This window comes from Plectrocnemia conspersa, unplaced genomic scaffold, assembly GCF_051122295.1.
Source record: "Plectrocnemia conspersa isolate PC_06_02 unplaced genomic scaffold, ASM5112229v1 ptg000002l, whole genome shotgun sequence".
Classification (NCBI taxonomy): Eukaryota; Metazoa; Arthropoda; class Insecta; order Trichoptera; family Polycentropodidae; genus Plectrocnemia; species Plectrocnemia conspersa.
In genome coordinates this window covers 20,190,857-20,217,296 of record NW_028277166.1, presented here as the reverse complement: position 1 = coordinate 20,217,296, position 26,440 = coordinate 20,190,857, and the positions used below count along the sequence as shown (strand labels likewise).

General features: G+C 28.1%; 1 protein-coding gene across 9 annotated transcripts in view; it reads right to left on the bottom strand.

Annotated features, from left to right (window-relative positions):
• SK (small conductance calcium-activated potassium channel) overlaps nt 1-26,440 on the bottom strand; it is a 378,167-nt gene that overhangs the window by 295,567 nt on the left and 56,160 nt on the right. For all 9 annotated transcript variants that reach the window (XM_088181656.1, XM_088181659.1, XM_088181661.1 and 6 more), the window contains exon 2: nt 25,227-25,288. The gene's annotated coding sequence lies outside the window, so the exon portion shown is untranslated. The remainder of the gene's footprint in view (nt 1-25,226; nt 25,289-26,440) is intronic.

Sequence of the window (26,440 nt, the reverse complement as noted above, 5' to 3'; positions counted from 1 at the left end):
ATTAGAATAACAAAAGTATGGGAAAATATTCCATTTACATTTCTCTTGGGACGTAACAATGTAAAATAAGTAGATAGCTGGCAAATATATAGGGGGCGTTTGAAAAATTACATCTGCATAAAATTTAGTTGTTTTATTTATTTCATAATTTTTCACTGCTTAAAAAACGATAAATGATAAATTGTGTAAGTGACACTGTATTTTTTTACAAAAAAAAAGAAAAAGATTTTTGCAGCCATTTCTCAATCTATATAATATAAGCGTACTTAGATTTTTTATTTAGATCCTGAGTATATAAAATTATTTTATTTAATAATTCTTTCAGATAAATATTTATTGTTATAGGGCAAAGTTATTAGATCAAAGTGCTGGAAAAACTTTGGTGCACCGACATCTATTATATATAAGTTTATTTAATTTATAACAAACTACGAAGTTTACTATATATTATGAAAAAGTTAAGTAATACCATTAACAACTTAAACTAATCAACTTTAAAATTTCAAGGCAATAAATATCAATAAAAAAAATGTTTGATCAAGGCGGAAAAAATAATTTAAAAATGAATATTACGTGTACTATATTACGTTAAATAATTTATTAGCGCTCTATAATAAACTACTTGTACATCTAAAAATACGATTGGGCTGAATTTAATTGCATCTACAGTCACCGCGGCTCTGCATTTTTGTGGAGCGAATAAATTGTAAACGAGACGAAGCACAGTTTTTCTACAGTATATTTAATTTTTTTTTCTTTAGTATAATAAATGTGCTTAATCAATTTATAATAATATTAGAGTGCTGCAGCTTTATATACATTTATATAATTTACAGACGTTTATATACATATACTTTACATTGAGATATATATCGAGAGCAAATAGATTATATAATGATTAAAATTAGATAAAAATTATTTATATTAAATATAAAAACCAGGTGCAGATTGTGGCTTGAAACACAATCGACATGATAACGTAAGGTTGAAACTAAAAAAAAAAATCAAACCAAAAAATATTTCACTTAAGTTGAACCCGTGAGAAATAAAATTGCAGGGTTATTATGAATGAGGTGTCTCAAATTAAAATTAATTCAGAAGAGCGCTGAAACACATCTTAGAAACTAATAAAAAAAGTAGTATTGTGAAATACAAAAACAACTCTTTACAAGTCATCTGCCAACTGGATCATTAATAAAAAATTATATCTAATTAAAAAAAAAAATAACACGAAATAACACGAATTCAGCTTTGAATAAATTATTTTACCTGCAGAGTTTTATAATACTATTAAAAAATGCATCAAGATGCTATTAAGGAATGCATTAGAGTGGTCATGGTTACGATCCTCGGCAGTGAGGAAGCTATGTTAAAGAAGAATCATAAAAAAAATATATTTTTAATACAATTAATCCAAAAAATTATCATTTAAATTGTTTATTTAGTAAAAAATATATTTCAGTTGATATATTGTATGTACTATATAAAACTGTTAAATGAATATGAAAGCAGCTCCTGTTTATTTTTATATGTTTGGATAATGCTTCGAGCATTTTCAATTAATATTTATGTATCTACATACGTGCAACTTTGTCTGCATCATATTTGAACAGTTTCGTTACTGGACATGTATAAATTAAACGTCATTGAAAGCCAAACCAAACATCGCCAACTACAAACAGTTGTGAACTAATTATTTGACCATGTATTTCGGAGCTTGTGTGTTTCAACTAAAGTTTAATAAGCCACGATATCGTACATCAAGTGATTATCGTGAAACAGAACCTACTTTGTACATATATAAATAACTTTTGGCAAATACTCAGCGGTTTGTTTGTGTTTTGAACGATCGAACAAAACTCATTTGAGATCAATGGTTTCTGAACCGTGTACGGCAAAATATGTATTACTATATATTAGGTTTTGATGAAGTATCGTATTTCGTGTTTCAGAAGCTCTCGTTCAAGTGTGTTTGTATGTATGTGAATTTTGTGGAAAAATGTATTCATGAATATGTATTAAAAAATATAGAAAAGCAAAAATATATTTATAATTTAATTTTGTTAGAAAAAAGCAACCAAATATGGGACACGCCGCAATATCATATAATATATAAATTGTAGTTAAAAGCTCATTTAAATCGCATTATTTTATCGAAATCTCAAATTATAATAAAAAGTATTCTCATGCACTTCTGAAATAAAATAAAAATCACACGCACTCAACTCACCAGGTTTATGTATATTTTTTTCGTAAAATCTTGAAATTTTGGCGATGCTAAGACGCTCTTCTGCTGCGTCTAAATCCGATAAAAACTTATGAATATATTTTTACCTAACTTTAGATAGACGCGATTTATTGGTTCGATGAACACCTAATGGATCATAAATGAAGATATAAGTCTGATTTACATAGTACACATTTATATATCGTACATCACAAAAATTTAACAATAGATGGTCCAATTTATTTATGACTTTCAAGAATTTAAATCAAAATAAATATTTTATTGCATTAAAAGCTCGTTAATGAAACACTAGAAATATTTTTAATAAATCAGATTTTTTTCTGCAAATTTTTAGGTCAGCATATTTAAGTAATAATATATATTGTATATGTATATAATATAAACAATAACGTGCTTTTTAAATACACATAGTTAATTGTGTTTAAAAAAGTTTTTTACAATACTTGCGCCAATCAATGATATATATTTTTTAATACTTATTATAGTTAAAATAAATATTTTAATATAGGTAAATAGATTAATTTATAACACATTTATTATGCTGCCTTACTACTTTTAAATTATTTATTATAAAAAACCGACTTGTCGGTTATAACAATAAAAATATATTTTTATACTCTTCACCTACAAGTGTACCGAACGTCATTTTTCTGACATATACAATAAACATAGCTTCGTATTTTAGCAAACCCAAATAAAAAGCGTGATTTGTTGATTCAATCGCTTATTGAAATTTGGCCAATAACAATATTTTATGTATCACTCGCAGGTCCTCCAAATTAAAAATGTATATCAAACCCGTCTGTGGTTTTCGCACCAAGAGTATTTTGTGTATTATTTATCATCTAATTCACGATGTCGTCAAGGGCACGTTCTCATTTAATATTTAACCGAAAGTTTTCTTCTTGTCACGACTGCGGGGAATTGCGGCGGAAATTCGAGCCGTAAAGCTATAAAACGTAGAATATTTTGCCCTAACAAACATTAAAAGTAACACGGTTTAAAGGTAAACGAGTTACGAATGCGAATATCAAATATAAACCGTTCGTCACGCGCTCTAACTCTATTAGTTACTACGTGCGATAACTAACGAGAGTTCTGCATAGTACTTTTACTCCAAAAATGTTTCGCGTCCTACATTTAATCAGAAATATTTTCTTTAAAAATTGAATTTAGGGTAGCAATAAAATAAAAAATAAATAAATAAATGATTCTATTTTTTCATATTACAATTAAACTCTTAAAAACATTAAATCAATATTTTCATAAAATAATTGTTTTTTAAAGTGATTGGACCCTATTAAAAACATGTTTTTTGAATAAATAACGCGATTTTAATTAAAAAACAATATAAAATAAATCTATTTTTAAATCAGTTCAAATGCAAACCATTAATTATCCTACAATAACATAATAAGACTTGACCCACTTTCAAAATCAACGGCTCTTATAAGCAATATTCCGGCTGTTATAACAAAATACAAACTACGATGGCATAAATAATAACCGAGTTAAATCATCCGAGCAACCGAGGTCCAAATTTTTTTATTATTAACTCATGACAAGCTTTGGCAAAAGCTTTCTCTAAACTCGTATATATGTCGTCACTTGAATTCCCGCTTCAAAAGATTTTGTCACTGTTTTAGTAAAATACAGAAGGTTAGTGACAGTGGAACGGGATCTTCAAAAATAAATAAGTAAGTTAACTAGAGAATGGTTCACATCGTAGAGGCATCGTATTTGCCCATCGAATTATAACAAATAAATTGTCATTGTTTTGACCCGTTTTCTGTTTCTAGTAAAACGGAATCGACAACTGTTTTTTAATTGTAAAATTCAGTCAGAACTTAAAATTTATAACTCGTGTATGTATTATATTGCCGCTTTATACGTACAAACTAAAGTCCCTCGGATTGAATATCAAGAATCAGTAATCCATTCAGGATTAATTTTGAATACGACCAAGTTTGGTATTATTAGATAAGGCAGAGAGATGCTTAAATAATACATTATGATAGAATAGAAAATTTTTTTTTTTAGTAAAATATCTTAATTAAATGTTCGATAACTTTTCAAAATTTTATAAGGTAGTTTTATTCTTATCCGAATATAAACAGCATCATAATAATTAAATTATCTGGGTATTTAGTTTAAACATAAGTTAACATTAATAGTAGCTTATACATTAAAAAATAGTTTTAACATACCACACAATTAAATTTAATGCAAATGTTAAGACTAAATTAATAATATAATTTTCCCAGGATATAATTTTTATTTTACTGTATTAACAACGCGACATATCAGTGGTATAAGTCCATGATTATTATGAATATTTTTTTAATATTATCACAAAAAAGAAAGTACTAGACCATGCTCATTACTTTAAAAACGTATCAAACCATCTATTCCATAAAGGATATATTCAATATATACATTATTAAATATTATATGATATATCATTCAATTCAAAATACATTTTATTTCATGTATGTAATTACTTAGCACGTGAAATATAATACACATAAACAAAATTACTAATGAGCCATTTTTTTATTTAATATTTTTGACATTGATGTAATTTTCAAGATAAAAAATCTTTAGATTGATCAAAAGAGCGTTCCATTCGAGTCGGAGCCAATTTGTAAAAAAAACAGTAATTTTGACGAATGCTTTACATCTACGTATAAACGCGTTACAAATATCTAATTTATATAACCAATGAATAAATATAAAAAATAATTCCCCGTGAGGTCATAGAACACATCTCTCTCCTTTTATTAGTTCGCCATTCTGTTTGCCCAGTGTCTTCGTGGTTGATGGAGATAGATTGACCGAACGCCTCTCGAAGACAATTTTACTTTGATGTGTTTATATAATGAAATTCTTCGTTCAGATCCAAATCAAGGTTAATATTGAAGTAAAAAAAAGTGTACCAAATCATTTCGTACGATTAAAAGATTTATCGTATATACTTATTAAAGTGGCATTTAACATTTATGCTTAAAATTTTATCATTTAATATAATATTCGCCCTTCTGTATCTAAATCAATTACATGGATATATAAAACATAAATTTATCTTAATGTGTGAAGTGGAGCAGTAAATTTACTATATCCTATGAAAATACTTATGACACAACTATGTAATATATGTTATATATATGAAGATCTAGGACAGATAAAACAATATTGTTATAATGTAAATTTCTATGTTAATAAATAGAGTTCTGGGAAGAGCTTTGGTGCGCCGTATACGAGAAAATGTTGAAAGCACTGTTCAAAGCTCAAAGAGATCTCATGTTTCGCAAAACACGCGATATATTCACAAATATAGACTATTTAATGAAGCTTTTTCCTAAACTTTTCTAGACTTTTATTGTTCTTTCATATCACTAAAAAAATATGTTACTGCACATCCACAGTCATGTATTTATTTTGTTATAGAAAAAACTATATGAATTTATTTATAAAAATAGCTATTTTTATTCGATTGATAAAACATTTGCTGATTGTGAGATGTTTAATTAACGTGAAACATTTAAATTACCGTAACCAATATATTATTGGAAAGCATTAATTCTTATGTATGCCGGAGTGAGATAAACATGTAAATTTTCTCTCCGACAATTGTGCGAAAACGCTATCTTAAGAGTTTGGGCATCGATTGAAAATGAATTATTTTACAACGTCTTTGAAAGCTCTGACTAATGTTCAATGGTATATATCGCAAATATTCTTATTGTAAATATGTAAAAAATATATATTTGTAACCATACATTGCGTATTTTAACGCACGAAAAAAATAAACAAAGCCTTATATAATCCTTGAAAAATGTATTTTTGTTAATGTTTTCAATGAATATGGTGAGAGCTTATAATTTATTTTAAATAAAATAAACATGGCTTAAACCCTGGTATTGTAATAAGAATTAAAGGATAAATATTGTTCAAACAAACAATAAAATACACAATCACTGACTACGTTTTTACGTATAAAACAACGGAGAAAGAAATATATTCCAAAAATTATATAAATAATAAAAAAAATCGGTTTTATTACACAATGCTTCTTAAAAACGCTAAATTATTCTCAAATTCAAAAGGAAGTTTAGACGTCTGGTATCCGACACGGTTTTCGCAGGTCATCCAAAATTTAATGAAATTTCAAGACAAAAACACCTTAGCGAAAAACGTTTTACTCTAGTGTATACATAATGGCTCAAACAGAGCACAGGAAATAATTATTATAAATTGAAATATCTCTATATTTAACTTTGAATGGCTTAACGTTTCAAAGAAGTTTATTAAATCAGTAATAAAATGTTAAAAAATCTACGAAAGGTATTTTAAATTAACTAAATAACCCCTACATTTAAAACATATAAAAATTTATTTTATTTTTTATTCATAATAAATTTAAAAAATCTTATCATTGCTAATTTTAATTTATATAAATATACTTTGACACAAATAATAATGTTATATGATAATAATTAGTTGTGTTTTCTAAATTCTCTTTTTGGCATACACTCATCCCTCGATTTACGCGGTAGATACGTTCCAAGAAATATCGCGTAAATCAAGGCATAGAATGAAATTTGTACTAAAACGATAGCGTTGCATTAACTTAAAAAGTAAGTATGCAAAATCTTCAGCAACACTCAAAAAAGCAGCTCAAGCCACACTGCATGGCCAGTGGAAGAGGTTTCATATGTAGATCAAGTGCAAGAAGTAAAAGTAATTATTGACCTATGCGTTTGTATATTACTGTGCTACATGTGTAGAGGCAAATATGTTTCATTTTGAGTATTTTTAAAATAAAATATTTATTTTTAACCGCATAAAAGTGAAACAGCAAAAACGAGTACTGCGTAAATCATATGATAAATGTACTTTTTTTTTACCATTTACATTTTCGGGATTAGTGGCTGATTGGGTCAACTTTTGCAACTAATTAATAAAATATAAGTGTGTCAATTTGGGTTAATATGGTTTCGAGTAATATTTTTATAGTATTTTGCAGTATGTTTATGGAAATATCCTTTAAATTTTAAAAGAATAGTATAGAAACTTGTGTTTTATATTATTTTTATCACTGTATTTAAATGACTTTGAGTTTAGAAAAAAAATAGTGCTACTCCACACCGAGCAAGCGTATGTCACTACTGGTCAAATAAGCTATTTATAAAGTAAAATTTTATTTTTTCTAGCTAATGCACTTCTTCTGTTGAAGCGTAATTGCAGCAAGCCTTTTGAACCATATTTTTTAGCTATTATTTTTAATCACTGTAACTTTCTCTCACAAAAGAGGTAATAAAATCTCTTGAAATAAATATTTAACTTTATGTTATATATGTCTACAAATTTCTTAATAGGTTTTGATAAAGTGTAGCATTTAATCTCAACTAGCAAGTTTTTTAATTTTAGGTTCTCCTAAGACATTGATTTTTCTGGATTTGCAATACTCGAAAGAGTATTTTTTGCGTATTTAAAATACACTGAAGTGCCACAAGGATCAGATCAAATGACACATATTTTATAATGGTCATTCGAGGAAATTTGGATGAATAAAAAACAAGGCTGATTGATCTAGATGTGCCATTTACATCAGGATATAACTTCACTTTTAAATCACCCTCTTTAGTGAAGGTTGGTTTTTAGACCTCCGTTGGGTGACCGTCCGATAATTACACTGGGTAATTTAAATAAAACTTATTCGATTGGAAAGCTAAAGAGAGCTTTAAATAAAATTGCTTTTATGATGGTTACTGCTTTTGTTCTATACAGTAACATATAACAATAACAGTAACCATCTCCAAATGTTATAGGCCAACCAACATACTTTCTTTTGCAGATTAGTTCCTAGGGTGAATTTACTCATTAAGGGGAATTCTACACCAAAGCTCGGCGTGCAAAAATAAAAACACATCGTTAGCAAAATAATATTCAAACATTCCGAATATTGTCGCGTCGAGGTTTGTTTTGCCTAATTAAGCTTCATACTCGAAACTCAGGCTTTTAATATCTCATATTACGTGTGAGTGACAGAGATTGCCAAGCGATGGTGAAGGAAATAAGAAAAATATAAATTGATATTGACAATGATATGTATTATAACTAGACGCTACGAGAAGAAATCTTTGAAATATTATACCTAAAAATGAGTTTTGGTCTTTATTAAATTAATTATTATAAGCATAAGTTGTTTAAAAAGCGAAATGACATAAACACCTTATCATTTTTATCCTATCTTGCTTAAGGGAGTTGACATAGAGAATACAGTATTGATTAGAACATTTATCTGTAATAAAAACCTTGTGTAGCTTTAGAAATGAAACATAAATATAAATAACTATCAATACCTGCAATTGATTTATTTAATTTACAGAAATTATTTGATATAATGATGAAAGAATTACTAAAAACAACCTTACGCACACTAAATCTTGGTCTTATGTTGCCAACAACATTAGTAATATTATAAGAAATTATGTCTGCACGCATGCTTCTAAGAATATCCGTCATAGAGGGGGTCAGCCATAATGATTAAATGACCACACATTATCAGATTTTTGTCTGTTAGTTGACATACACAATGGCATTGTAATGACTTATTGTTGTTTATTAATTTAAAGCATCAGACGTCCAGAGCTCTTTAACAAAACACCTATAATTATTTTTATAAGCACTATGAAATTGTATAGCTTTTTAATTAATGTATTAATTATATATGTTAATTTAATTCGTACTAAGGCTACACTTTTATAAGTATTGTAGAGCAATGAAAATGCTAATACTTTAATTTATATTGAAAGGTTAAGTCCACTTAAAAATAAGTATATTAAAAATACCATTTGTTGATTTTTCAAGTATAATTATCTTGAAACTCAATCAAAAAGTCATAATCCTAAAACTAGTGACCTTCATCGCTGTCACATCAATATTTAATGTGCCATTTTGTCATTTATATCTGAAACATTACCATAAACCTCTATAATTAAACCATAAAATATTAACACCTCTTAAATAAAATATCACCTTCTCGCAAACTTTGCGCATCTCTCCGAATTTCGCACACCACTTTCGACATCGCCTATTTACGAATGCAAATTTCACGAGAGCCCGCGGGGCGATCCATGTAAATTAATCTGGAATATAAAAGGTTGACCCCCCCTGGTCATAGCGGCAAACAGCTTCATGGCTTATTAAACTTACACACGCGCTCGAGCGAGCCAATCCTTCTACATAGTATGCACCAGCTGACTCTGGTATGGCTTCATATACATAATAGTAAGCGTTGGAAATTCACCAATTAAATTTAATGCTTCGTTTCGGCAACGAGACGCGCACAATAAGTTAGCAAAGGTCAAATTAATTTCATGCCAAGTAGCTGTAAAATATATTCCTTGGATTTCAGTTGAAAAATACCTACGTCATGTGTTGCCAATCTGTCGCAGAGCAACGTACTTGTTTGTGACATGAAATGTATATTCACAATAATTGTATTAATCATTGCTGATATACAGAATAGTTAAAATTCTATAGAAGACTAGAATTCAGTTATAATCTGTGGCCACCACCGATAATTGTCGCGTTGTAATTAAATTGTATAAGATGCGATTAGGTCATAAATTATTATAGATTTTTTGTACGGGCGGCATTTGAGCGGACCGCCAGAAAGAAATTTCTAAGACGAACACGGTTCCAATAAAGTAAGAATTTGTCCTTTCAAGATAACCATACGTATCTCAAAAACACAAAAAAGTCTCCCAACGTGTAGATGCTCCTGTCAACAGCTAAAACAATTTTATAAGATCTCCACCAATGGAGCTTAGATTATCTAATACTAGTCTTAGTCCGGAGAAAAGCAGCGTTTTTACTTCCAATGTCAAATTAAGTTCAAGCAAGCAGTCCCCTTGAATCGTTAAGAGTTTCTGTAAGATTTCACGGCACAGCCGAAACACGAACAATCCACCATTATTTTTACGAAATTTTAGATGTACATGTACATAAAAAAAAGATAACATATTTCTGTTTTGACAAAAGGTACATAATAAAGCAACTAAAGTTTGACATAATTAAATAATTAAAACTCAATGGCAGAAGCTTCTAATCCCTGACAATTCAAGTACTTCAGAAAACGTATAAACCTCAAATAAAAACGATGAAACGATGGTTAGAGATTGTTAACAATTCTAAAACTATTGCTTAAGGATTTTTCCAGCCATGGTTTTCAAAAAAATCTATGAGATCTAACTCTTTGACATAAAATAAGATTTATTCAATAAAACTATGCAAATTAAATTTAAGAGGTTGATGAAAAAATCTTAATGAAACTTTCATAGTTATTTATTTATGTATTTTAAGATACTTTAAAATGCACAAAAAATATTTTTATTTACAAAAAAGTAATAATTTGAATATCAAAAACTATACTATATTTGTGTTAACACAGTCAGTTCGAGAGCTATCCATTTCATCATTATTCACAATTGAGAAAGTGATGGCAATTTTGGGTTTACCTACTATTTGCTCTAAATATACATCATTACTCCGATTGATTGATAAATATATAAAATATAGTAATGCTATTATGGTCTATAAATTTGTTTAAAATATAAAAAGGAGTAATGATTTATATATCGATCGTATATCTTGTGCTTTAGAGCTAATATAATAGAGGCATCAACCCGAATGAATATTGACGAAATGGATAGCGCTAGAACTGACTGTGTTAACGCAAATAGAGTATATATACATACTAATAATATATTATTTGTCTTTTTTGTATATATAGTGATGTGTATATTTCGGTAAAAATATTTTAATAAATCAGCCCCTACAATAGCATCAAAACTACTATGGTTTCTGATGCGTAATGAAAGTTAGCTAAAATGTAAATAATAAATGCAACTTATTATCTTTGCATTAGAAATATATTGGACCATTGAAGTGTTTGCCAGCAGATTCCGTATTTTAGCAGTAATAACTTTATTATTATATTTATTTAAGTTCTAACCATCAAATCTCTTTATATATTTTTCAAGCTGTGCATAGTATCTGTTCCATAATAAACATGGGATATAATATATATGATTAATTTAATCAAGATTTTTTTACATTGAATTGAATATATGTTAGACTAAAGTATAAAATATTTGGACCAATACACATTTAATGCGATACATAAGTCATATTTCACTACTTCCGACATACAACTAATGCGATAAGGTTTCCATTAGTGATACAGTGGACTGGTGAGTTATACCGAAATTTGGTCGTGTCAGAATGACGCAGATTGACGTTTTGACCTGAATATTAACAATGAGCTACTACACTAGCTCCATATTGCAATACATATTTAATATCTTGTGAATCCCAACTAGATTGCATGCCATACACGAATTTCATACGTCGTGTTATATTACTCCCATCCCTGAAGAGAAAAATAACAATCAAAGTATACTTTGAAAATTTCTCAGACTTACTGCAAATATATATTTAAATTGCATAAAAGTATTATACATATCTCATGTGGCTTAAACAAGCTCGAGTATGTGTGTCAAAATTGGTTATTAAAGTTGTTATTAAATTATCAAACGGAAAACACTTATTAATTGATTCTAGTGAGTGTATATCAAATTTATAAGTAAAGCTTGTTTTTGTGGCTAACCTAGTAATATCAAATACACGTTACTTTGATGAAATAAAATACTTTAATGGATATAACCTTTCGAAAAGTAGGACGTATTTTCTTCCCTTTCAATTAGATGGCAGTTAAACCTCAGTATGAATTGAATACATCACATGTATGAAAACGTTTGAGCCTAGAAATTCTGAGATTTATGACTTTGATAAAATGACAAAGCACAACGTAAACATAACGAGGAATAAAAAAATAGATGAAGGGAGGAAAAAAACGACATGCTCATGCCTCACGTAATAAGCTCACGCTGTTAATATAATTTATATAAATTTTCCAGACTACGATACAGTGCAAATGGTAAAGTATACGCGTCACATTTGCTTCTCGTTACGGTAATTATGCAAATTATTAACGTAAATGAAGTCGTTAAGTTAGCGGGCGTGAACATAACGAAAGTTGGTGACAAAACATTCCTGGGTGAAATTTAGTTGCTCATAATAGCTTCCGGCAACAAATTTAATAAATGGAACTCATTATAAAGGTAATATTAAAGTTTGAGTGTGCTTGTTCATAGCTTTTAAATAATTAATTTATAACACAATATGTAAGCAACAGGTGAGTCTAATCAGTGATTAAACCCTTAATATTTTTTTTTAAGATTACGTATTTTAATTTTTAGCTTAAACGTTGTTTTTATAAATTTATTATATTTTTTTTATAAAGTGGTAATATTATTGTATAAGTGCATACGTATAAAAAGCGCGTACCGTGAGATACATTCCATTTCGCTCGCTCACGTGTTAAGTGACGAGAGTGAGTGAGAAGAAGTGGGCATGTAGAATCCATGTAACTCAGGCCCTTACGAATATAAATGAACAATATTTATAGAGATTAAAAACACACCCAAGATACTAGCAAGTAATCAGCTAAAAGACAATGTTATAATTAAACGTAGACTTAAGCGCATAAATATGTTAAAACTAATAAATAAATAAACATAAGAAATATCATGCTAACCTTTAACAAGAATTCAACTTAATTAGTCATATTATAATTTTATGTTAAATATTTAATGAAAGGATCCAGCGAGAGACTTTATTTTTTTACTTTTCCCTAGTGCTTAGTTTCTGGCAAAAAAGAGAAAGAACGAAATATATAGTATATAATTTTTTTGATGTACAAATTGCATTTTAATATATAAAAAAATAATAATAAAAATATATAAGCTAACGTAATTTATTTATTATTAAAATTTCTGAAAAGAATATTAAACAAAATATTTTATCCTTAAACTTTTAACACAATATGTATTACATGAAACCATTTTAAGTGTATCCAATATCGTTAAATTGCTATTGGATTTTTTTATACTGTTTTCATTTCTTTGGATCGCTTATTTGCAAATATGCACGGAATTTAATACCGGCGTTCCGTTTTTATATTTGGTTCATTGTCTACCTGAAACAGTGAAATATAATATAAAAACCTGTGGTCCTGACCTTTTATAAAATTCCATCAGGGACGTTTTATGTCTTCACGTGCTTTACGCTATTAATAAAATTAAATATTGAGAAACTGACACGACAAATGTTGGTCAAACGAAAATAGTCGGAAGGAGAAACAGCTATTTGGCATCGCAAGGTCGAGTTACACAATAAAGTTCAGTTAAAAATCTTGTAAAATCAATGTATTTTGCATCGAAACTAAATACATTCAATGTACTGCATTAACCTGTGTGTTTATTACATAATATATCAGATTAATACGTCTACGTAAAAAGTACGTAGGTAACTACTATTGAATTATTCTTAAAAGGTTTCAGAGCAGTATAAATAAACAAGTATTTATATGAGTACTAGTTTAGTTTGATCTTAAACCGTTAAAATCTGTTTTAATTTGTAGCAAACTGTTTTTCATAAATGGATAAGAATTCGTACTTGCTTCTTAAGGTTATATGATGTGAAATATTTTAGGTTTGTTAGATATATTGCAAACTAGATTGTTATGCTTAAATTGTATAAACGGTAAAATGATAAAAGTTTTACCTACAATGAACCTAGCGCATTAAATCAGTTTTAGTGAAACGAAAAATACACTCCTATATTGAATTAATTCAGATATTGCATTAACTTATTTATTATGTAGAGCTTTAATTAATTTTAAAATAAAAGCACATTTAAAAAATAGTAAAATAATGAAAAGCCCTCGATTTATGTACATTCATACATATGGTCTGATTAAAAATAATTATTGTACCATCAACACGATATGGTTGAAAACGAAAAAAGACATTTCTATCACGAAAAACATATCAGTTATAAAACATTGTGTGCTTTGAAAAACTTTTAATATGATCCTACATATTATAAGTTTTACAGCATGTTTCCCGACACACGAGTTAAAATATTACGTTAAACTTTTCCGCCGACGAGAGGCAAATTGAATAAGACAATAGATACGCTTTTACAGACGTGTTTCGCAATAGGTACAGTTCCAAAATTTAATAACACTGTATTATAAAAATATTGTATATTAATATAAAAGCAACAAGCAAACACAAACCCTAATAAAGTGTAAGCAAAATTGATCGGTGAAAATTTCAAAAGCTTGAGTTTACAATCGATTTTGAAGCAAAACTTTATAACGAGATATTTATTATATTTAATGTTCAATACCTTAAATATATGTTGTACTAAGATAAATTATTAATAAGATTGAAACAAAGGCTTAAAATTAAAGTTGTTAGCGGGCGAATGCGGCACTTTGATATTGTGGTCGAGAAATTCATTAAGTTCAGGACTTTAAGTTTGTACAACTACAAATATCTATTTTTTTAATTTAACAGTGAAATAGATTTTTATAATATTAACTACCTAACCTAAGTTATTACATTAACTTATAATATTTTTAGCTTCTAAAATTATTATATTATTATAGATTATTAGACTAATTACTTATAGAGGAAAAGTTGACAACAACCACTTTGCGCTGTAATCTATCTAGTTTTGTTTGTATATATTCTCAAAGTATACAATAAATAGCCGGAGTTTAGGAATCTTAACCACAAGCGGGTTTTAAAAATATTTTATACTTCCAAAATGCGTGCCAATTTCCGAAAATAACATCAACCATATAAACAATAAATGGCATTGCCATAAAAATAGCATGAAATAACATTAAGAGAAAAATAATAAAGGTCATCAATCAATAATAAAATAAATAAATTATTAGATCTATCGTTTTAGTTTTAATAATATTACATAAACCATTGATCTATTTAAAGGTAAATACAGTCTCATTAATTAGAAATCAATAATTAATTAAAAAAATAATAAAAAAGTATTACTACATGAGTAATGAATTTATTTGTGGACAAAATTATTGTTTCATATCAATCTAAATATTTTAATTGGCGTTAAAAATGCGATAAAAATATTATTTTATTAACTACATAAGAACTAGTTTAAAATAAAAATGGGTATCATATTAGTTATGACTACTTTTTAGGACACTTAAAATATTTATTTAAGATTTCAAAAGATTTTTGTAATTTATTTGCGATTGGTTTAGGACCGTAAGCACTTGTTAAAATAGTTGTATTGTCAGCATACATATGTACAAAATAAAAAGAACCGGCCCGAACAAACTTTCCTGAGAAACTCCAGCTTTAATTTTAAGCAGTATCGAGTGTTCATTATTTAGTGAATCAACATAGCTTCCACTTCATATGTATGAGCGTATTAAGCGTAGAAGAGAAGAGTTTTTTTATTTGTATACTTCATGATCTATTGTTTCGACGGCTTTTTATATATCCAACATTAGAAAAATTAGGCCATTTATATTCCGTCAAACTATTAAGTTGATGTATTTTTGATTAATTTTCGCTAAAGCTAAACTGTTAATATTTTTTTCTACAAAAACTTATTTCAAACGCATAATAATTATTTTTTAAATATTTTGCTAAATGATGATTTCAAGCTGATAACAAATCGAAATTGTAAGTTACAACTTTGCTTTGATCAGCCCTGAATTCGCATCCAGTGGAGTTCACGCCAAATTGACACAGACAACACCTTCAAATTCCTTCCACTAAAAACGCCAGATCTAGTGTAGCTACGCAAGCACCTTGACACACCAAGAGGTAAATTTAAAAAAAAACTATCTATATAAGAATATCTATATATTTATTATATTCGTACGACTGGATCAATAGATTGATATCAAACATAATCTTTAAATGATTATTTATACATAGAATTTCTATGCATATGATTTAAATTTATGCTAATTTATAAACAGATAGTTGTAGAAATCATGTGAAAGCATTAAAAAGTAATAACGTTATTCACTCGTATATGTTAAATCACACAACTACAAATTACGAGCGCCGCAGGTTTTCCACCCCTGATTTGTATTATACATTTTTCCATACATGTATGTGGCATCCCTCGTCTAAATTGAACTTTTGTGTCGACGCCGAGCGCAGCGGGTGATCTGACACTAAATAATTAATTGTTTCTTCGAAACGCTTTCTTCGTGATAGTCGTGGATAAAACATTTTTTCCTCTCAGCCATAAAAAGTGAAGTCCGAATAACGCACCACCCAACATGGCCTGCCTGATGACTGCCATTAGCCACAGACTGTAAATATTAGAATTTTAATAATACTTTCAAAAGAAGCGAATCGATGCTCTAGTAACCCTGTTTCGTGAACATTTCAAATATTTTATACTATGATAACAAAGAAAATAATCACTAAAGTAGCTATGTGTGTACACTTGAAACTAAAACAAAGTAGGATTCGGTTCAACGATCGAAAATTATAGTTTGATTTAATTCAAAAGTTCGCTTAGTTCGTAATTTTGTGAGTTACCTACAGAACGAAGGAAACTTTAATCAAAACTTTGCAATTTTGGTTGACTTTAGTTGCTCAAGCTGCAACTTTGCAGCATTTGCGAGACGAAGATTTCAGGTGAATGTGCGCTCTTTTTAATTTTGCAAGAGGAAAGATACTGCTTCTAAAGTGAAACTACTCACAAAAGGCTCTTAAAAAATAGGTAAAAATAGAACAGTGGCTATAACAAAATACTAACATGGATAAAAATAAAATAAATATTTTTTGTCGATGTTTAATATTTTAATTGTTTACACGTAGTTTTATTAAATATATTTTAAAATCAAAAATGTTAGTCACACATATAATAAATTCATGGTTAATATTGTCAATCAGAGATAAAATCTAATTGATATTTAAAATTGGTCAAATAATAAATTGCTAAAGCTTTCTCTTTAAATGAGGCTAATTATATCTTTTTTTCATTTACTATTACTTTTTTTGTTTTTTCAGTAATTTCAGATAGATTCCTGGATTAAACACCCCGTATTACCCCGTATTGGCTAAGAATAATTTTAGATTACAATTATTCCCCGAGTTTATCCCTAATTTCAAATTAACATACACTTGTTTCACTATGAAATTACAGATAGACAGATAAAACTAATTATAGTTTAACATCTTGTTAAATACATCTGACATCTGTCTCCATGTACCAGATGGACGTTGTGACAAATTGCTTGTCCTTATCTGTTCCTTTTAACCAAAACATAGTGACAAGCAGAAACAGGAGCATTGTCCTTTTCTACCAGTATATATTATATTTACTATTAGATACATATGAGATGTAAACTTAAGCGGATTCCATTTTTGTGATGTGCAAAAATCAGGTATCGATTAATAAGTCTAAATTCTATTGGAATGTGGAAGTCGAAGCTAAGTCATAAAATTCGGTATTTAAAATTATGGGAGATTCAGGATTATAGTTTTTTGAATGTAGTTAATATACATTATTAATCTATTTATAAATTAAATAAAAATAAATTCAAGAAATACTTTTTGATAAAAAAATAATATTAGTTATTTATATTTTACAATTATCATAAAAGTTTAATCTAGTTGCCATAACTCTTTTCTTGATTTGTGTAATGGCCAGCTGCTTTAACGAAGCATGTACAGGTTTATTTTAAAGCATTATGAATGTAGTACACCAGGCATCTTGTGAAAATCATGCATCTGGAAGATGGCAGTCTTTGAAGCAAGAATGAAAAATAAGTATATGGAATATCAGAAGTCACATTTCTGCGACTTTATTTGAATTGAAAGCTCAGAATATTAGCTAATAATAACTTTTATATAGTTTTTTACGAAACAAATAGTGCCTAAATTATAAAATAGATCTTGTTGTCATTTACAGAATTTCTAAGTAGCATATTGATAATACAATCTCTATTTTTTTAATAAATAAATGCTTCAATTTTTAAGCGAATACATTTTTTTATAAATGGATAGATTATCGAAAGCATCATATTTTTATTTTAGTGCTATATAACAATAATTTTTACAAACCCTTATAATATTAATTGTTGCATTGCGCGTTTAGAAAATATGGTAAATATATTATTCCCCAAGATTCATTTAAAACACCATCAAATCTTTATTGCTAATTTAAAATAATCATATCAATATCAAATAGATTATATTATATATTGAATAATACTAGATGTAAATCCTTTAAATTAAATTAAATTATAATTATAAATAACTTATTAAAACAACATGAATTTTTCCTGGAAATACAGTTTTGGCTATAATTATAGGGCACCCCTTAAAATAGTTTTAAATAACACTTTACAAGTGCATAATCTGACCGGAATATTATAGCAAGTTGTTTTAACCGTAATTTTGAAGAAGCAAAGGAATTTGTTGATTTTTATTGCTCACTTGAGTTTTAAAATGGGATTGAAAGTCTTATTGTTCAATCTCGCCTATGTGACCGTTATGTTCAGTTGCGTGATTTCGGCCTTTATTTCTAGTTATATTTTTTTTATTTATTAATTTATTAAATTATTAATAAACATTACGAAAATGATAGAAAAGTGCGATTAAAGTGAAGTTAAAGAGCAAATATAATTATATTGCATTCGCATATTGCATATTATTGACTAAATAGATCGTAAACTAGAAATAAATAAATTGTTTACGACACACTGTCCAAAATGATTTAAAACGGTTCAACGAATGTGCTTCTTACAAATCAAAAATAAAAACTAAAAAAAAACGAAAGACAACTGCCCAGCAAGATCGAATCTTGGTTCGTGAGTCCCTTAAAAACCGTCGAAAAACATTTTCAAAACTGGCTGCTGAAATCTTTGCAAGCGAATAGCCATCCAGCTCTTTGCAGAGAGTGAGAAGAAAGCTCAACAATGTGGGACTCAGAAGTTGTAAAGACCGATACAAAAAGCTTTCAGAAATAAATAAAACTCAAAAGTTGGAGTTTGCTCGAAAACACCGAGATTGGAAATCTGAAGATTGGGCGAATGTCATTTGGCCCAACGATGAATATAACTTTGAGGTAATTTTAAACTGATACCGGTTAATATAACAAAAATATTAAAAACCTAATTGAGTGTATACATTTTAAGGCAATAATATTTTTAAATAATCATACATTTTAAACATTTTTTCAAGTTTTTGGGATCCCTGAATATATAGCTGAATATGTAGTACCCAAAGTTATATATTATGGTGGAAACGTTATTGCAAATCAAAAATTGAACTGCGAGAAAATTTGCAAACAGAATATAGAAAATTGTCTCCGTCCACCTGTAAGTCATTAGTTGACATTATGCTAAAAGGATTGCAGCTGTAATTAAAGCTAAGGGTAGGCTTACTTAATATTAAAAATAAGCATAAAATAAACACTCGATTGGTTTTTCATTTATATTCTTACGATTTTTTAAGACATAACACATTTATTGGCGTGCCCCATTATTATGGCCAAGCCTGTATATGTCGAGATTAAACAGATTATATAATGATTAATATTATATGAAAATCATATATATCAAATATAAAAACTTATCCAGGTTCGGACCACAATCTACTTGTCGCAAACATAAGGTTGAAACAAAAAAATATTATACTAAAAAATAAAGTTATTAGAGATAAGGTGTTTTATTATTTTTTTAATTATTCAAGAAAAAGACGCAAACATATATTTTAAACATAACAAATAAATAATAATTCAGAAAGTAAAAAACAGTCATTAGCCATAGAAAGATTGACGAAGAAACTATAGCACTGATAAAACATGGTACGAGATCAAAAAAAAGAAACATCATAAACAATCAAGTATAATAATTTAGAAAGAAATAATGTTATGAAAATCTACTCAAAGATGTTCAGAAAAATTGTAGACATGACAAGAACAAATACATAATATATATTTGTGGTAAAATTGAAGCGAATGAAGATGCAAATCTAATAAAGATACTGAGTCACAATTCTCACACAAAACCATGAGTATATTAGATAGCTTAGGAAATTCCATAAGTGATCTCCACAAAATTCAATAGAGATGAAAATAATATTGCTTAGAAATATATAAAGCAGACATATTAAACAAAAATTATTCAGACTTTTTATTGCTATCTAAGTATATATCGTTGACTGCACCTCATAGAAAACATATAAGTAGGTCGCCAATGGCTTATAAAACGTGACTGCACCTCAAAAAGAGTAATTTTTAAAAATTAATTAAGGCTATAAGGCAATTATTACTTTATACACGTTTGCGTATATCCTCAATTGGATTAATTAATTAATTAAAAATGTGTTTACTATAAGGCACGCCTTCATATATTTAGTACGTAGGGATGCAAATAAAAAACACGTATATTAAATTTTTCCTTTTCTGCAATCTACGGAACAATCTTGAGAGCGCATCACGGAGTTATTATCATAACTCAAAACCGAAATCTGTGCATCCGATGTCGTTCTTCGCGGTTATAGCTGAGGATAATGGCTCTCTCTGAAGGCTATTTTCCGTAATGTTACTGGCCATCGTAGCCGTATATAGCCATTCTCTTTGTCGGAAAAACGCGAACAGATGGCACAAAAAAAAGCAAATGTCGAGAATAAGGATGCAAAACGAGCGAGATGAGAAAGTATATACGTATTTATAAAATGGGGGGAGAAAACGCGTTTTGATGATGCTCGGATGATAAACGAAATGTCCTTCAGCAGATTCTGATCGTAAACAAAGCGAGGGATAAATTCGCACTGGGGTGTAATTTATTCACGGTTGTAAAAATATGGCCTTAACATCGCAACTGTATATTATACGCATAATTTGTCGCGTGTAAAAAATATGTTTTTTTATGGTGCTCCACTTTATCACGGCATTAGGTATGAAAATTACAAAAGCGATATTATCTGTTTGTACTCCATGAAAGTTGCATTAAAATTGCTCTGATCACGACATATCAGTTTAAATTATTGCTTAGCATTCAAAATGCAGCTGAAATAAATGTATTTACTAGCATCGTATCTGTTTATTAAATTGCCCGAAAAATATTACTTTTCTACTTTAAAATTCTAGTTGTAGGTATAGAAAGTTCAATGCAAGAATTGTTTATACTTAAAAACTTTAATTTAAAAATTTATATTTTTATCAACTATGATAAAAAATGTAATTACAAAAAATGCCTTTAACTGTTATTGCTGCGACACGAAATAATAAATTAAATAAAGGGAGTTATGTTGCTTAAAGTTGTTTATGATAATGTATAATACTAAAACCACGAGAGCTTAGAATCAAATTTTATTAACAGTTTATACGATATAGCAATGGTCCAACTTTATGTATGTCAAATTTATAGGTAAAAATCATGATGAAGTATGTATTATTTTCTGGTAAATTTTACATGTATTCAATAAACAGTCACATTCTTTAATAATAAAACACACAATTTTCCTTTTGATTCACTGACAAAAATAATTTAACTGTCGTTTATAATATTGATATTAAATAAAAAATCTATTTTCAATTTCTTGATTGTAATCTAAATGAAACAATCATATCAAAGTAAAAGTTATTGCCCTTCGTAAATAAAATAATATTTTTTATAAAAACATATTATCAAGGATTTTTTCATTAAAATATTTTTATGAATCCAAATTGATTCTACGGTTTCGTGGTGGTGTATTTTTTATATATATATATTATTTATTATATATGTATTTTCTTGATTAATTTTCTGTGCTATTGTCGCGCATAATAATGTATCTAGTCTATTGTTAGGTTAAACGAGATGGCGTTAACATTGGGTGGAAAATATAATAAAACTAATGGACGAACGATGTCGGGATTAGGTTACAGCTAGAATAAAATAATATGCTGTCTCAAAGGACTGAAATAAGGTGATTAAATTTTAAGCTGAACCGTTTTAATAATAGTTATAATATTATAGCTCAATATTAAAATAATAAATGCTGTAAAAACATTACTATTTTAGAAATTATTAATTTATTAAAAAAATATTTGTAAGAGTAAACATCTAGACCTTTTAAAATTTCGATATAAAGATATCTCTTCATAAACCTTAAATATAGTAATTATAGATTTTTTTGACATTGCTAGTAATATTGTAAATATATTGTAAAATATTACACCTAGATAAATAAATATAAATCACAATATATATTTTATGCTACCAACTATAAGCAAAATTCGTAGACTAGTTTTATTTGAAATCAATTTCTAAATGCTTTATCGATTGTGCTATTTTAGAATACCATTAAATATATTATTAGAAATATAAATTTACTACAAATGTATTATTATTCAATAAATAATTGTTACTTACATACTTTTTTTACATTTGGGTTAACAAATTTATTGAATTTATTCCTAACGACATATTATTATAAGAAGCTATTTAATCCCTGTTCTGAAGAAGAATTGCTCGTTAAATCTAATTTTAGAATTAACGACAGCTTTACGTACCCATCCTAAACAAATAAATAATCGATTACTTTGGAAGGTGCTCTATACTCAGGCAGAGACTGACTTTTCGTAAACAAATATGTCAAGCCTAAAACAACGATTTATTTTATAAAAATAAATATATTATTACAATCAATTTATATAATGCTGTTAAGCCACGATTTCGAACTTGTGATTAGATAGAAAAAGCAAAAATAATATATTATATATAAAGCTATATGGTACTGTGATTAATATCAAATTACCACTGGACCTTAGGAATAGTATTAAACAATAATATATTTTTATTAATCATGATTTTAATTAAATAAAGCTACAACTAATTGCTGATTTTTTGCACTTAATATTGAAAATATAAATGCAGATTAAATAAAATGTTGTGCGTTTGGATCATGAGCTATTTTGTAAACGTCGATTACAAAATAAAAATAAATACTCTAAAATTAAATTCAAGCTGCTGCTATTTTAAATTAATAACTATTTACTAGTTTACAAGAAAAAAACATAATATGAATGGTGATTACAAATTACAATACATCGAAAAACATTTTACAAAACAAAAAATAAAGTTAAATAACAGTATTTAACCTTAAGATATTAAAAGCCAATTTAATAAATAGGGACCTAGAGCTTCTTAAATTTAATTTATGCATCTGAAGCAAAACATGTTTTTGAAACTTAGTTTTTTCTTGTCATAGTCAACGATTCCAAGATTTAATGAGGTAATATGTTCTCGCGTAATATTTTTTTTAGACTTTTAAATGATATACATGGCACTGTTATGTATTCGATAGTAATAAAATTAACTAAGCTGTAACTATCAAGTATAGATAGGTGTGTTATACATTATTTTTATCGCTTTATTTAAAATAATTTTAGAAAAAAAATAATTGCTAATGTTACTCCACACCGAGCAAGCGTATGCTAATACTGGTCTCATTAACTGTTTATTTGTTTTAACTAATACGCTTCTTCTGTTCAATATTGGTTTTAGTTAAAAGTAGTATTATTAAGTAAAAAAATATAAGTGCTTTTTCTACTAAATATTGGTTTTAGGGACGCAATGCCAGCAGGCTTTTAGATAAGTAAATTTAAGCTTGCAGTCAAGATGTTTTTATAAGCATTAGACGCTCGCCTTTCATTTAACGTGGACAAAATATCTATCTGCGAGTTTTAAAAAATATTGCTTTAGCAACTTTTCTTACTGGCATTCACGCTTAAACATTTTTCGAGCTCTAACTTGGACTGTAACCAAGAAGTGGCCAGCTTAACTTCAAATTAGCGAATATCGCATAATCCGCCGCTTCTCTCTTAGTATACACTAGTCTAGCTCGACGTCCGGAACTCGGAGCAAATCCGTTTTGAAGACGTGCAGCCTACGGATGTACCAACGGAATTGTTGAACAACGAATTAAAAATAACAAATCAACAAACTTTGATATATAACATTAAATTCTATAAAACGAAAGTCAGGACACCAAAAAAAACTATCAGCTCAAAATGTAAGAAGAAGCTTACACATTATTATTACTTCTGACACTCAATAATTTTTACTTCTCATACTCCTAATGGGCAAATTTAAGCCACGAAACAAAAAGTAGCAAAAGTATAAAAGTGCACAGTTTTTTGATACAAAATGTAGGTCATTGTAAGCAATAAATGCAATAATATAGAAGCTATAGTATCGGAGCCCAATTATTAACAAGAACTGCCTTAAAAAATGGATCATAGTTGCCACCTTCGTCTACAAATAATTGCCCCAATAATCCGTCAGGTCGTAACTGTACACCTAAATGATATTAATTGTCACTGATAAACCACATATTGATTAAATTATGCTACCAAGCATATAATCATTGATTAAGGGGGTGGAAATTGTCCATTGGAATGACCACAAGGGGCTCATTATATGTGGTTTATGGAACGACGACATTATATTAATATTCTAAATGTGCTATACACCTATGAATTTATCCACAACTTTTTGCACAACCCTGTATATATTTCCGATCTTTCAAGTATCGGAAGATTTTGAATTGATCAAATGATTTACAACAATTTCGCTACCCTGGCACAATGACAGGTTTCCTTTAGGTCCCTATTATAAAACTCGCCTTCCAATAAACTCGAGGGCCCTCCGAGCTTACCATTCTCTTCGTGGGCGACCTACTTGAGCATTCACCAAGCCCGTGTTACACATGTACAACCATACATCAATATAGACCATATTCACCTGAATACACTACATATCTCTATATAGTCTCTAGACCTAACGTTTCCTTTCACAAAATCGTCGAATGTACTGCAACGCGACGTTGCTTTCATATTATAACTAAAGCTCTACCTATTTATAATTATTTATTTCATGATGATTAAAAAGGGTGTAGGTTTGTGCAAGTATGATTATTTTACTGCAAATAAGTGGTACAATCAACGAAAAAAATAAACACATTTAAAGCTATGGAATATTTTCAGCATGACTCACCTATTCAATGTCACATAACTGATGGTAATATGTTGTGTTGAATTCGCGTAGCTCTACACATGCTGAAACAATAAAATAAATAAATAAATATTAAATCTAATAATAACTAACTTTATTATTATAAATTTGCAAAATTTGTACACTTATACATTAAAATTAAATCATAGGAAGGCAATATATCCATGATATGTTATGTAATATATTAATTAGAAACATATCTAATATTATGATATATTTTTTATATTGTATTGCTCTTCTATTGAAAATGGAGACACCATTAAAATCAAAGTTACAATGCTTTTAATATGTTTTTTAATGATTCAAAGCCTAATATTTAAAATTTTTACACTGCATCAGAAACTTCGCTTCTAATAATTACCAAAGTTTTTATTCACACAGTATTTTAAATTTAATAAGTATGGAATACTTTTTTTTAATGAAATTAATATATAATTAAAGATACAGATTATTCAGTAAGAAATAAAATTAAAAAATCAATAATAATAATAAATAATATTTTACATATTATTTAATACAATACTACTTTTTACTCACTTATCGTCTTTATTTATTGGAGATATTTGATTCTAAGAAATACTGCATTAAAACAATATAGCGTGTGCTTTGACAGTGCCAACATGCCAGAATACAATTTACTTTTATTTTATTGTCCACCTGCAGACTATTTTAGTAAGTGTACCTCCATGACCATGTGTATATGTGACGAGGGTATTTCCAACACGTATAGAGTTAAATTATTATACAGGGAACTCTTAACGAACTGCACATAACGTAATCGTAAAAACTAAAGCTACACACAACTATCACCAAAGTTGAATGTCTCCGATTCACTTGCCCTTCTAGCTAAATTCAAGTATTCTGTATTATATATTTTTTATTGTTAAATAAAATTATTTACTCATTAGTATGAAGTGTTGTTTCTAGAAAACTGAGACAGGATTATTGACAGCTACGATAACTTTTCCACAAGCGTTGGAACTTTAAAAAACTTTTTTTTTGTGTCACGTAAACTTGTGACTCTTTTGAATTTCCCACTTGATTAATTTGTCAATAAATAATTTACTTAAGGGTAAACCATCGAAAATATAACATAAAAACACATACCATCAAAATGGCCTTTGAGAATAATATTGTTGTATTCTATACATTCAGACAGTATGTTATATTATGTATGTAAATCGTTTATAATACAA